General features: G+C 36.0%; 1 protein-coding gene across 7 annotated transcripts in view; it reads left to right on the top strand.

Annotated features, from left to right (window-relative positions):
- LOC123863282 (uncharacterized) overlaps window positions 1-15,586 on the top strand; it is a 691,187-nt gene that overhangs the window by 330,507 nt on the left and 345,094 nt on the right. For 5 of the 7 annotated variants that reach the window (XR_010407890.1, XR_008504970.2, XR_010407899.1 and 2 more), the window contains one exon: window positions 10,724-10,803. The exons of 1 other annotated variant lie outside the window; for it this stretch is intronic. The gene's annotated coding sequence lies outside the window, so the exon portion shown is untranslated. Of the gene's footprint in view, window positions 1-10,723; window positions 10,804-14,425; window positions 14,768-15,586 lie in introns of those variants that run through there. One more of the 7 variants, XR_010407884.1, reaches the window with a different exon arrangement.

Below are 15,586 nucleotides of genomic sequence, written 5' to 3'. Positions count from 1 at the left end.
ATTCTAGTTGCTCTTTTATACTTTGGTATGAAATTCTCACTACTGATAAATATCCTTACCATTTTAGTTTGGTTTTTCTCTTTGACTGTCAGAATATTATAGCCCTGGACAATATTCAGATTTTTCTCAAAAACTTTTTTCTAAGGAGATGATTTTTGGAAATCTAAGTCTTTCAAATTTTGAACTTAATTGATAGAGACTGTTTTGGTATGAAAGCCAATCTAAACACAACTACATTAAATATCATTATTTCAAGGAACTTATGTTCTTGCCATTTGAGGATTCAACTTCACCACAAATTCTCTTATAAGAAAAAGTGTATGTCTCTGGTAATGGTTACTTATCACTTATTGGAAAAATGCATCATATTTCATGTACTTTAATCACTGCAGGAATGTTTATTCTTGGTAAAAAATCAAAATGCCCTTAGGATTCCAATATAATCACATGTTTAAACTGTACCACAGACAGCCCAAGTGCTGATTCATTGGCCTTCTGAAAGTCCCAGCCTGGAAATGGAAGACACTCAATAAATAGAAAAAAAAATTATAAATGAAAAAATGCACACATTCGGCACTATCATGAAAATCCCTTGAAGAAGTATAATCTTTAATCTATAAATTTCAGTTCCAAATATTGAGCAAGTATGGATTGAGACAGGGTATTCCTGATCATCTTTCTTTAAAGTCTTATTAAGTAAAAATATCTGAATTATGATATGGCAATCAGAAATTTAGCTTAGAATACATTTTTACAGGCCTAATTATAATAAAAATATAACCAAAATGTTGGACATTGAAGTCCCGCTTAAATAAATTACACAAATATTAATGTTGACTATCACTTTTCACAGTTTTGATATTTGATATATAAAAAATTTAAATGACTGAGGAAATTACTTCAAAGGAGAGTGCATTTCATCTCATAGATATGCATCACTTGTGTAAATGTAACTCTTCTTGCAACTTTTAAATTAGAGCTGTTCATGATACCCTAAATGACGTATGAGTGTAGAGTTAGTGCTTACTATGCTAATCTCTTTTACCTGAGTGTCATCCTAAAGAGCCAATTGACCTTAAGATGGCAGGGCCTTGTTATATCTGCAGATAACCACATATGATACCATATATGAATCAACCAACCAGTTAGTACACACATATGTAATAAGGGTTGGCCGTACGTTTCTTACTGAGTTAGATGCTGTGGGATCACTGTTGTTTAAAACATGATCTTGCCTTCTGGGAGTTTACAACCAAGTTGGGAAGATAAGAGCCATAAAATAATAGCAAATTAATATATACTTTGGATAAACTATGAAATGACTAGACCAGACCAATTTGAGTGTGTTCACAGAGGCTTATAGAGAAGTAAGTTGGGGAAAAAAAAAAATAAGTCTGTTCTTTTTTTTTTTTTAAGATTTATTTATTTATTTGAGAGTGTGTGTGTGTGTGTGTGTGTGTGTGTGTGTGAGCAAGAGAAGGGGCAGAGGGGGAGAGAGAGAGAGAGAGAGAGAGAATCTTGAGTAGACTCCCCACTGAGCATGGAGCCCAATGTGGGGCTCTATCTTATACCCCTGAGATCATGACCTGAGCTGAAACCAAGAGTTGGACGCTCAACCAACTGAGCCACCCAGGCGCCCCAAAATGAATCTGTTTTATAAAAGTTAGAGAAGTGCATATAAGATATAGACTGTTAATATTTCCATACAGTATCCATCTTTTTTTTTTTTTAAGATTTTATTTATTTGCGAGAGAGAGAATGAGAGACAGAGAGCATGAGAGGGAGGAGGGTCAGAGGGAGAAGCAGACTCCCCGTCGAGCAGGGAGCCCGATGCGGAACTCGATCCCGGGACTCCAGGATCATGACCTGAGCCGAAGGCAGTCGCTTAACCAACTGAGTAATGGCTTAAACAATAGCCATTACTATTGGTTTTTAAGGGTTTTTTAGTTGTTTTTACATGCTCATCACATTATAAGATTCTGTTCGTTGCCCAATGTTTCATCATCTGTTTTAGTCAGCTTTTATTCATTGTCATTGATCTATTAAAGGGTTTTGAGAATATAGTTATTTAACAAAGTTCACTAATTAGCAGAATTGTCTGTGTACATAGAGTTTTTTATGATGGTGGAGATTCATTCATTCAATTTATTGAGCACCTATTAAATGCCAGGTACTGTCCTGGGTGTTGGCAATGAAGAATCAAAGACAAAACTCTCTGCCATTGTGGAGTCTACATCTTAGTGATAGAAGTTCATAATAAAAAATATAAGTAAGTAAAGTATAACTGTGTATTAAGTAATGAAAAATAATAAAGAAAAAATAAAGCAGGAAAGGGGGGGCATAGAAATGTTAGGGGGGAGTCTAGCCATGACAATCAGACAACAAAAAGTAATAAAAGCATCCAAATTGTCAAGGAAGAAGTAAAACTTTCACTATTTGCCAATAACATGATAGTCTATATAGAAAACCTGAAAGACTCCAATCAAAAAATTGCTAGAAGTGATACAAATTCAGTAAAGTCACAGGATACAAAATCAGCATACAGAAATCTGAAACAGCAGAAAGAGAAGTTAAGGAATCAATCCCATTTATAATTGCACAAAAAAAAAAAAAAAAAAGATAGCTAGGAATAAACCTAACCAAAGAGGTGAAAGACCCTTACTCTGAAAATCATAAAACACTGATGAAAGAAACTGAAGATAACACAAAGAAATGGAAAGACATTCAATGCTCTTGGATCAGAAGAACAGATATTATTAAAATATGTATATTACCCAAAGCAATCTACACATTTAAGGCAATCCCTATCAAAATACCAACAGCATTTTTCACAGAACTGGAACAAATGATCCTAAAATTTGTATGGAACCAAAAAAGAACCCAAATAACCAAAGCAACCTTGGGAAGAAAATCAAAGCTGGAGGCGTTACAATTTCAAACTTGAAGTTATATTACAAAACATTATGTAATGATCAAAACAGTATGGTACTGTTTTGTGTTTTGTGATCTATGTGTCTATTACTAAAATAGACACATAGACACATAGATCAATAGAAAGAATAGAAAACCCAGAAATGAACCCATAACTATATGGTCAATTAATCTTCAACAAAGCAGGAAAGAATACCCATGAGAAAAAGACAGTCTCTTCAACAAATGGTGCTGGGAATACAGGACAGCAACATGCAAAAGAATGAAACTGGACCAATTTCTTACACCATCCACAAAAATTAATTCAAAATGGGTTAAAGACCTAAATGTGAGACTTGAAACCATTAAAATCCTAAATGAGAACACAGGCAGCAACCTCTTCGACATCAGCTGCAGCAACTTTTTTTGGTTATGTCTCCAGAAGCAAGGGAAACAAAAGTAAAAATAAACTATTGGGACTTCATCAAAATAAAAAGCTTCTTCAGAGCAAAGGAAACAATCAACAAAACTAAAAGACAACCTATGGAATTGGAGAAGATATTTGCAAATGACATATCTGTTAAAGAGTTAGTATCCAAAATATATAAAGAATTTATAAAATGACACCCCAAAAATAAATAATCCAATTTAAAAATGGGGAACACTACATCAAAAACTAATGATGTAATGTATGGTGATTAACATACATAATAAAAAAAAAAAAGAAAAAAAATGGGCAGAAGACATGAATAGACATCTTTTCCAAAGAAGACATACAGATGGCCAACAGACCCATGAAAAGATGTTCAATATCACTCTTCATCAGGGAAATACAAATCAAAATTACAATGAGGTATCACCTCACACATGTCAGAATGACTAAAATCAACAATACAAGAAACAACAGGTGTTCACGGTGAGGATGTGGAGAAAGGGGAACACTCTTGCACGGTTGGTGGGAATACAAACTGGTGCAGTCACTGCGGAGAACGATATGGAGGTTCCTCAAAAATTTAAAAATAGAACTAACCTACAATCCAGCAATTACACTACTAGATATTTACCCAAAGGATACAAAACACTAACTCAAAGGGATACATGCACCCCAATGTTTATAACAGCCTTATCTACAATAGCTAAACTATGGAAACAGCCCAAGTGTTCATTGATTGATGAATGGATAAAGAAGAAATGGTATATATATATATATGTGTGTGTGTATGTGTGTGTGTGTGTGTGTGTATAAATATAATGGAATATTACTCAGCCATAAAAAGAATGAAATCTTGCCATTTGCAACAATGTGGATGGAGCTAGAGAGTATTTTGCTAGGTGAAATAAGTCAGTCAGAGAAATAGAAATACCATATGATTTCACTCATATGTGGAGTTTAAGAAACAAAACAAATGAGCAAAGTGGCAGAGGAGAGAGAGAGAGGCAAACAAAGAAACAGATTTTTAACTATAAGAAACAAACTGATGGTTACCATGATGTGGGCTTAGGGGGAATGAAAGGTTAGGTTAGCCAGTGAGGGCCTCACTGAGGAGGTAACTCTTGAGTAAAAATCTGGAAAATGTGAAGGGTTAGTCATTTGTATCTGGGAGAACATTCCAGGGAAGAGGAACAGAAAGCTACTTCCTTGACTACAAGTGGCTGCCCACAAAAGGTTTGCACTCACCCTTCAAATCAGAGAGTAGGGAGCAAGAAGCATACACTCATTGCCTTGAAAAGAAAGAAGGCCTAACTTTGCTTTAGCAAACCTCTTAATCTGTCTTCTAAATAAGAATGTCTTATATCTAAAAATTCTAGTATTTTGAATTAAATGTTATTCCATTCCGACCATCAAACTTATCCTGAGAGCTTTTTCTAGAGACTATGACAAATAATATTTCTTCCTTGTGAGTTTGCTTGGTATAGTAAAAACGAAGATTAACTAAAATGATGAGAAAAAGTACGTAATAGCACCTGGAAAGAGATGCAGTGAGATAATCTAATGTCACTTATTAAGAACAAGAGCAATGGAATCCATCATTTGCCTCTGAGACTCAGATATTCCGAAAACATTTCACTTTCTAGATAGATGGGACTATCGCAATTAAGTAAATTACTATTTGTGTGGGAGGACCTGATTATTGAAATCTATTAGCATAAGGCTGTTGGGTTTTTTTATTACTGATAAACCCCTAAAATGAAAAGTTGTATTAAAACATACTCTATGCCTTTTTTGAAGGGTATATAGTATCTGCCATATGTTTGGCAGTTCTGATCATATACATGAGAAAGGATAATCTTAATGTTTAATTGAGGTGGCTGTGAACCAAAAATGATGTTGATTGTGTAAATAGCTTGATGAAAGTGCCAAAAAGTCTTAGCTAACATACTATGATTAAAAAATATAATGGCAGATAGATAAATAGCTTTAACCTCAATCCCAATTACAATCACAAAATATAAACATCTCTGTGAAACAATCTGATGACTATATATTGGCATTTTAAGCCATTCCATCTTACGTGTGATAGACTTAAAATGAGGGGAAAGGGAGATGCCATCTGGTGCAGTTTTCAAATATGTGTTCTCTGGAACATTTGTATCACTAGATTTTTGCTGGGTTTGTGTAACAGTTGGTGATATCTCCCTCTTCATTAAGTGCTGTATTTCTCATTAGCATGATCAAGGTTCTGATAACTCTTGTAGCAAAGATATCTGATTAACCTTCCTTAACACAGTGTTTACCAAATTACTTACTGAAGGAATACTTTTTTACATCACACCAATAAACATGTTCTGGGACTAATGTTTTATAGAGGAAAGTACTGCTAAAATACCATAGCAATTGCTGCTAGAATTAAATCCTTATCCAATCAACAAAGAAGTTTTCAGGTTTGTAAAACCTCAGTGGACAGCTTGATGTTGGGTCTTGGATCCTGTAGGCAATCTGAATTATTGACCTTTTAGAAGCGGGCAGTGAATAGTTAAGTGCCTACTTACAAAACAGTGCACCTGGAACATATTTTAAGATCCAGCATCTTTGGAATTTGCTTGTACCACTTTGGAATGGACAACTAAAATGCGTATTTCATACTTTGGCTACTATGAAAATACGCTGAATTTAGGGACAGAAAGGTATTGAGCAGTATTTAATGGTACTGGCCCTAAACATGACAGGGATTATTATTTGCTTGCAAAACATAATTTTCTGGGAGCCCCAGGCCTCATTAAGCCCCAAACTATCTTGCTCACTCCCTATCACTCAATGACATTCCACCCCGGGGGGCTCTTCTCCTCTTATTTGAATTAGATAATCAAAATAACGCGTACTTTTCTATCTCATGACTCTGCTTAGGCCTTGTCTCTTCCCAAAATGCTTTTTTCCTTTATGTCTCTATCACTACCCATTAGAATCATGTACTGCCTTCAAATGACTTGGTCTCCCTAACACCCTCCCAAAAGTTCTCCATAGTGGACAGCTCTTTGTCCAGGCCTCTGCACGGTAATCCAAATGTTCCCTCCTTTCCTATGTCCTAACAGAGCTTAGCTTGCTTCATGGTTATAACACACTCTATGAAATACTGCTGTTGGGAAACATGTATAATAGTCTATCAACACTCATGTAGTATTCTTGGTAATCAGAGACCATGTTTTGCCTACGATAGTGTCTTACACAGAGTAGATACTCAAAATTAAATGGCATGGCAACTTTCAAAATTGGCCTTTATCCTCTTCACCTTAGGAAAGTCACATAGGAACCAGATTGAAAATCACATTCTGAGTTTCTATTCATTAGTTTACTTACTGAAATATACACAGACTACTTCACATATAAACAAGAAATTTCTTTCTCTTGGACCCAGGTATTTTTAGTATATTTTTCATTTTCTTTCTCCCCCCGCGGGCCCCCCCCCCCCCAGTTTGAAGGTCACAGACAGTTTATCTTTCTATAATTAGATGAGGAGAAAAAAAAAATTGAAGAACCCACTGGTACCGGGAAGAAGCTAGGGTCTTTTAGGGTCTAGCATTTGGTTAGGTAGATATTCAGTTACTGTGTATTTACATTATTTTTCCACAGCAGGACACATGGCGGAGACTTGGGAACACATATGCTGGGAGCCATAACTTGCTCACAGGGCTGTTGTTGCTACAGTAGTTGGCTGTGCTGTGCCCCAGACAAATGAGGTGCTGGTCTGTTCCCATAGATCTTTATCGCAGTCTTCATCACAAGGAGGGCACTGCCATGAGCTCTCAGCCAGAGTCTCTTGTCCAAGATTCCCGGTTTGGTTGACAACATCCTGCTCAACAACTTATATCCTCACAGCTTGAGATTGGATGACTGTTTTGGGCCAGAGGAACCTGGTGGCAAGCACTGAAGGGACAGTAGCCAATTTGTTTGCAACATCAGGATGATTCTTTCTGCAGTTGATAAGATGATAAGGAAACCTGCAGGCCCTGATCTGATGGTTTTTATCAGAGGGGGCATTGTAATAGCTTTTTAGGGTCCAGGGAATTGATGTAAGTTTTGTCCATTTTGTAAATGAAGGAGCTGAATCCAAATGCTCAGTGTAGACACACGCTCTCGCCATAGTCACTTTCTCCCCACATCTGTGCCTCAGCTTTAGTATATTTCTATACTAAATATTTCTATATTTCTGACCAAGTGACAATAAGAAATATACTCTTCAGCTGGCTGAAATTTTAAAAAAATTTTTAAAAGCAGTAAGATACATATAACTGCAGAGTCAAGTTTTTGTCTCTTATTCTCTCCAGATGTGGTTCTTCACCCATTTCTTTTCAAAGTTAGAATCTTTCTTTTTTAACTTTTTACTTTTAAATAATTTCAGACTTGCAAACGAGTTTGAAAAATACTATAGAAATTCTCTTACAGTTTTCACCAGCATGCCCAAATAATTACCATTTTACATAACCAGGATATAATTATTGAAACCAGGAAATTAACAATAAAGCAATTCTATTAACTACTCCATAGACTTGGTCAAGTCTCCTTGGTTGTTTCATTAAGGTCCTTTCTCTTGATCCAGAATCCAATTCTAAGTTACCTTAGTCTCCCTCAGTCTTCCTTTGCCCATCATGACCTTGATGCTTAGAAAGAGCTTGAGCCAATTTTTTTATAGAATGTCAATTTCAGGTCATCTGATGTATAAGCAATGATTATAGTCTTGAGAAATATATTCATAACCTAGAATATTTGTGAGAATTATTTGGATGGAAAACATTTATTTCCTCAAATATTTTGTTGAATGATAGCCTTAGTGTCCCTGTGGTAACAGTGGATATTTTCAGGTTTAAAAAAAAGGCAGAAAGTCTTATTTTTCTTCTTTGCAGATGTTTTGCCTTGTATTAGTCTTTTGAAGGATTTATAATGAGATTGTATTCCAGAGCTCTGTCGATCTCTGTTAATATGAATATGTGTCTTTTATCAAAAAATATTTTTTTAAATATGAAGCAAATTTTTTGATCACACACATTACATTGTTTTTCTTAGTAATCAGTAGGTAGGTAGTATCAGACAGCTTGAAGTGCTGAAATTTAATTGTTCGAAGTGATCTACTCATTGCCCTGGCTGAAAACTCTTGGGCTTGATTTATGCACCTCTTCAGTGGATATCACACAGAAACCACATTTAAAATATGGTACTTTACAATTGATATTGTTCAAGGTTTTTTTGACGTATTTGGTCTTCCTGCTCTCCAATTTCAAGTGTGCCTTTCCCTCTCGATAACTGTCCCGTCCTGCTTTTTTGCTAACTTTTCTACTCATTTTGACCATTTCCTGCCTTGATTGACTAATTTACCGCAGTCTGCAATCTAGTTTCTCTCCCCACCACCTCACTGAACCTGCTCCTTCCAAAGGTGCACATGATTCCTAATAGCTGAATTTGCTGCTTGTGTGCATCGTTTGACAATGTTGGCCACTTTCTTCTTTCATGAAATACCTTCTTACAATATATGAGGTACACTCTCAGTTCTTTTGCTGCTTCCCAGACGTTTTTTTCTTATTCACATCTTCTCTTGTGTTTAAATATAGGCATTCTGTGGGTTTATTCTCTAGCCATACCAAGGCATACACTCTGGGCTAACTCAAAGTCTCCCTGAGCTTCAGTTCCCATCTTTGTGCAGATGACTCAATCTTTACCTCTGATTTGGATACCCATTCTGAGGTTTAGTTCTGAATTTCCCATTGAAACTTCAAACTCAGTTAGCCATCAAGCTAAAATCATTAATTCCCCCTTGAACATGAACTTCTTCTTTCTCCTACCCCTACTCCTGGGCTTGGGCTGGGGTGAAATCACGCATTAGATTCTTCCATCACACTTCGTTCTCTGCCTCCTAACCCTTGCTATTCTCTTGATCTGGATTGTTCTTCTTCTCTCTTCCCATGTTTTACATGCTGATTTTTCATTTCAGTACAGTTGAAATTGCACTCAGTGGTGCCTACCCTGACCATCTCAAAATTAATGAAGACTCTCATGTTTATAATTAATTTCATTGTTTTGTGTTTTATCATTAGTTGTAGGCATGTCTGTATTGCTTTCCTCGTTGGATTGTAAATTCCTCAAGTGATCTTGGTGGCCCTCATAAACCAGCCCAGTGCCTACTTATGTACTGATTTGTTGAATTGACTTAAAATGAATCACCCCTGGTTTGCTGCTATTGTTGTTATGTTTATTTGTTCTGTTTTATTTTTAGTGGCCATGCAAACAACATGCTCCCCTCAAGGATGATAATGCTACACTGTTAACCCAGAAGCCTTCTATTTCCTCCCTCCTTCCTTTTCTCCTTCCTTCCTCCCTTCCTCCCTCTCTCCCTTCCTTCCTTTATAATGGGGCAGAAAAAATTAGAATGAAAGCAGCTGACAATCTCTAAGACATAATTTATACCCTCTCAATTACTCAGAGCAATATCTTAGGCAGTTACTACAGTAAAACTTTTCATCAAACCCAGTATGCTGAGGCCAGAAACATAATCACATTATTTGCAATTTATTGTTGCTTAGTGATCTGCAGATCAAAAGGTATCTGTTCTGACACTTCATTTCTGAAACTTAATGTTGTGTTTGTTTAATTCACCTAATTAGGACTTCTTAGCACCTCAAATGGGTGCTTTAAAAAGCAACAACACCCAGCTGTTAGCCTAGGGACAAAAGAATAAATGCAAATTTAGCACTTTTCAAAGGTGAATCCGCACATTTTGATGTCTTGACAGCATTCAATAAAAATCAAGTGTCCTTAGACACAATCTGCAAATTTCCTGATTGTTTCTGGACCCAAATCACTTAATAAATATGAAATGTAGGGGCTCCTGGGTGGCTCAGTCGTTAAGTGTCTGCCTTCGGCTCAGGTCGTGGTCCTGGGGTCCTGGGATTGAGCCCCGCATAGGGCTCCCTGCTCCGCGGGAGGCCTGCCTTTCCCTCTCCCACTCCCCCTGCTTGTGTTCCCTCTCTCGCTGTGTCTCTCTCTGTCAAATAAATAAAATCTTAAAAAATATATATGAGGGCGCCTGGGTGGCTCAGTTGGTTAAGCGACTGCCTTCGGCTCGGGTCATGATCCGGGAGTCCCTGGATCGAGTCCCACATCGGGCTCCCTGCTTGGCGGGGAGTCTGCTTCTCCCTCTGACCCTCTTCCCTCTCGTGCTCTCTGTCTCTCATTCTCTCTCTCTCAAATAAATAAATAAAATCTTAAAAAAATATATATATATATATATATGAAAGGTAGTTTTTAAAAATTGACCATTTTCTGGGGGAAATATATATGTATATGCATAAGTACAATCTTTTATAATATAAAAATACCTTTCAGGAGCTTGTTGCTGCTTCTGAGATAAAGAAAATTCTCGATGTCAAGATTTAAACAGAGAAGAGAATGAAATACACAAAATGGTAAGTGACTTGCAAATAGACCAGAGCAGCCAATTTTCTAATGTACCATTGTGTAGTTATCATTTATAAGTTGCACACATATAAAATACATACTTTCTTTTTTAGTTTTTTGAGGAATCTCTATACTGTTTACCAGAGTGACTGCACCAACTTATATTCCCACAACAGTGCATGAGGATGCCCTTCTCTCCACATCCTTGGCATAGCTTGTTTCTTGTCTTTTTTATACTAGCTGTTCCAACTAGTGTGAGATGATATTTTGTTGTGGTTTTTATTTGCATTTCCTGATGGTTAGTGATGTTGAGCATCTCTTCATGTGTCTGTTGGCCATCTGTATATCTTCTTTGGAAAAATGTCTTTTCAGGTCCTCTGTGGATTTTTAATCAGATTAGTTGTTTGTTTGACATAGAGCTGTATGAGTTCTTTATATATTTTGGACATTAACCCCTTATCAGATATATGATTTGCAAGCACTGTGAGTTTCCTTAAAAAACTAAAATTAGAAGTAACATATGGGGGCGCCTGGGTGGCTCAGTCCGTTAAGCCGCTGCCTTCGGCTCAGGTCATGATCCCAGGGTCCTGGGATCGAGTCCCACATCGGGCTCCTTGCTTGGTGGGGAGCCTGCTTCTCCCTCTGCCTGCCTCTCCTCCTGCTTGTGTTCTGTCTCTCTCTCTGACAAATAAGTAAAAAAAAAAAAAAAAAAAAAAAGAAGTAACATATGGATCCAGTTAATTCTACTTCTGGGTATTTACCAAAAAAAATGAAAACAGTAATTCAAAAAGATACATGCATCCTTGTATTTATTGCAGTGTTATTTATAGTGGTAAAGATACAGAAGCAACCTAAATGTCTATTGATAAGATGAATGGATAAAGAAGATGTGGTATATATACACAATGGAATATTACTCAGCCATAAAAAAAACCCCCAATGAAATCTTGCCACTCACAACATGGGTGGGCCTAGAAGCTATTATGCTAAGTGAAATAAGTCAGACAGAGAAAGGCTAATACCATATGATTTCACTTATATGTGGCATCTAAAAAAAAACTAAACAAACAACAGAAAGAGAAACAGACTCATAGAGAACAAACTAGTGGTTGCCGGAGGGGCTGGGAGTAGGGAATGGGAAAGCAAAATAGATGAAGGGAAGAAGCACAATCTTCAATTTATAAAATAAGTAAGCATCGGGGCTGAAAAGTACAGCATAAGGAATATAGTCAATGATATTGTAATAACGGTATATGGTGACAGTAACTACATTTATCATGGTGTTTCATAATGTATATAATTGTCAAATCACCATGTTGTACACCTGAAACTAGCATAATATTATATGTTAATTAAATTATGCTATACTTCAGTTAAAAATGTAAATTAAAAAAATAAATATAAATAAAATGTATGCCTATGTTAGTCACTATTGCAAGCAGTTATGAAATATGACATTTGAATTGAACTTTGTCCCCTCCTATATACTTCTTTTGATAAACTTGGTAAAAGACACTTGGCTATCCCCCCGTAGCAGGTGATTTTATTTTATTTTTTTTAAGATTTTATTTATTTATTTGAGAGGATGAGAGCAAGAGAGGGAAAGCATGAGCAGGGGTAAGGTTGAGGGAGAAGGAGACTCCCAGCTGATCAGGGAGCCTGATGCAGGACCCTGGGATCATGACCTGAGCAGAAGGCAGATGCTTAACCCACTGAACCACACAGGCACCTGATTTTAACTTTGATTTTTAATCATGGAGACTTCAAGATTGCTTGTATGCCTAGGACACACGTATTTTGCACTCCTACTACCATGGAATTTTTTAAGGTGGCATTTAGGATCACAGTACTAGTTTATAAATAGCAAGCAGAGACTACAATTTAGGTTATTCAAACCATTCAACATAAACATGCAACAGTTAAATAAATATATCTTGATGCTTAAAGGGCTTTTTATTAGTTTACAAAAGCAAGTTAGTTTTACTTAGTTTATCAGAATCACTAGTGCCCTGGGTTGTTTTCTTTTCTTGCTGTGTTTTCTCTAATGGATATTAGAAACATATTGCGTAAGCTTCCTTTTCTCTTCTCAATCTATTCAGAAGACGCTCTCTAGGGCCTCCCAGAGAATGAGTGATAGAGGGTTGAAAGAGCATAGGGAGGATAAGAGAAGAGAGTTCCAGAGTCATTGCTGGAGCTCGAGTGTAGGCATGCAGCTGGCTTTGTACTGTGCCTAACCCCACAGCCATCCTGCCCCATCCAGTGCTCAAGGAAGTGCTGCATGAGTAGGGTGACATGGTGGCACAAACTAGATTTTTCCACTAGTCAAATTTCAGAAACCATTCACAGGTCCCACTTTATTTGGTTAGTGTCATGCTTTTAGACTAGAACTCCTTAAGTTGGGATCAAAGAATAAGCTTTATATAAAATAATCAGTAATCCCTCTGAAATTATATGCAATGTAGTGTATGCATATCCCTTTTTTTTCCCCCTGTGGAGGCAACCAATGGGTTTTATTAATTTTCCAAAGGTCTTCATGACACACAAGAAGTTTTTATGTAACATGGTTCTACTAATTTAGAACAGAGTTGATAAAAATGAACATTTTAAAGAAAGTGTGGAATATATATATATATATTTTATTAATATTCCAGGTGGTACTGGCTATAAAATTTGTACCCTCATGACTTCTTTTTAATTATAGATGTTTTTAGAGGAATAAAAACTACTCAAAAAGTTTTATTGGTGTGTTCCTATTCATTATTCTCTAAACTCTGAACCAAATTTGAATAATTATTCTTACAAACAAAAAATATATAAAACTCCATTCACATTTGTTTTATAGTCACTTTACAAACTCTTACATAAACTTAGCTACCCTACGATTAAATGTATGTTTTTAAAAGCCATCTATTAAAATATTCTGCTGATATTGGCATCTGTTACAGGAGTATTGATCTCTATTGCATCCAGGGTTTTTGTTTGTTTGCTTTATTTGTTTGTTTTTGCTTGAAGTTATAAATAGAAAAATCAGTTCTGACCCAGTCATAATTTTTCTTATCTTAGCTTGAGACTTGGGAGATTATTTGTTCTGCCTCCTGCGTAATATCCTTCTCCCTGCTAATGTGGACATTGTCTCCCACTTCCATTTATACTAATGAAAATATCGATTCTTGGGTATTCCAGCAAACTATTTTGTTCTCACTGAACTCTATTAACAAAGATTCTCAGCCTGTGTCTACACCAATTGATAATTAATGTTATCCTTTTCATTAAATATGCCAGATATAAAGGAGTAGTCCAGATATTTTGGTGATTTTTTTGGTGGGGGGAGAGGGGAGGTTATCTTGGTTTTTGATGAGCCCAAGAAGAATTCCCATGCCAGCCCAGGTCCCCATTTGATGGTGAATGGGTTCCCCACCTAAAAGATATCTGAAGCCTACTGGCTTCAATCATTGCACAGAAGTATTTTTGTAATATTTTTTCTTCTCTTAGTGAATCTCTTTTCCAGAAGAAAAAGTTGAAATTTAATGAGATCAATGTCGGAAGCCAAAAGTTGCTCTGAGTTATAGTGTTGTTTCTCAGCCAGATGCTTGTCTCTTCTGCTCAGCTGCAAAATTTCTTTGTACACAGGGGTCTCTTTAGTGCCAAGGGGGGATCAGCAAAAAGGAGAAGAAAATGTAGCTGTCGCTGCGTGAATGATCCCATGTGCACTGACTCCTTCAGTGAGTTTTCTTTAGAATCATTGGGGGAATGCTTTGCCTAACCAGCTATCCCAACATTTAGGATTTATTTTTAAGATGGTCAGTTAATATTTCTTGAACATAAACTTTTGGCCAGAGTAACTGGAAATTTCAGTTTATTAAATTTTTACATACTTAACTATGGTCTACAGGGTATTTTAAATTCAGCCATTTGGCTTTACATCTACTTTCTTGCCCCCCAAAATATGTAGTGTGAAATGTATGAGAAGTAATTGGATAAAGTGCGTTTTCCAAACCCCCATTTCTCATTTATTCAGATAATAGAGAAAAATATACAGTATGATGTATATGGTGAAACACACTAGAAACACACTAGATTATAAGCTTGCATTTCTAGGAAAATTAAACAGAAGTGTTACCACTTCTGTTGGAAGTTCCACATAAGTTGGAACATATGTCCCTAAATCCATAAGGTAGTATATATTAATGTGTAAAAATCTAGCTTGAGAAAAAACCAAAACATTATGGAATAGTTAGATGACTTATAAGATACCATACTATGGAATATTAAGTAACTCTTAAGAAAGACTATGCTAGGACTATATGTTCTGGCTTGGAAAGCTTTCCATGATATATTTTGGGGGTAAATGAGATAAATTATAGCATAGGTATGATGAGATCACTTTCTGACAGAAAAAAAAACTTTATCAATCTTACATTATAGCCACATGTACATATGTAGAGAGAATTATAATTTTAGTCCATTTGCTTTACATAAAGACAAATAAGTATACATTTGTTCATGCCATAAAATGTCTTGAAAACTCCCAGGTTACTAGTTATAGATATCAGGGGAATAGAATGATAGAAAAAGGAAAGAAAGTCCTCTTTACTTTCTCCTTTATATACTTCTATATTACTAGACTTTTTTTAACCTCAAGAAGGTTTTATTTTTATAATTTAAAACAGTCAGGTATGATACTTATTGAGAAATTGTTTAATGTCTCATTTGTCTGACCTGCTAATAGTATTCTGCTTAGCAACATATTTTGGAAAGTTCCAAACAATTTATTCAATAGAAACAAATGAA

This window comes from Mirounga angustirostris, unplaced genomic scaffold (assembly GCF_029215605.1).
Source record: "Mirounga angustirostris isolate CCGP_5_RB_7025 unplaced genomic scaffold, mMirAng1.0.hap1 SCAF_1, whole genome shotgun sequence".
NCBI classification, from domain to species: Eukaryota; Metazoa; Chordata; class Mammalia; order Carnivora; family Phocidae; genus Mirounga; species Mirounga angustirostris.
This window is presented reverse-complemented; position numbering and strand designations above follow the sequence as displayed.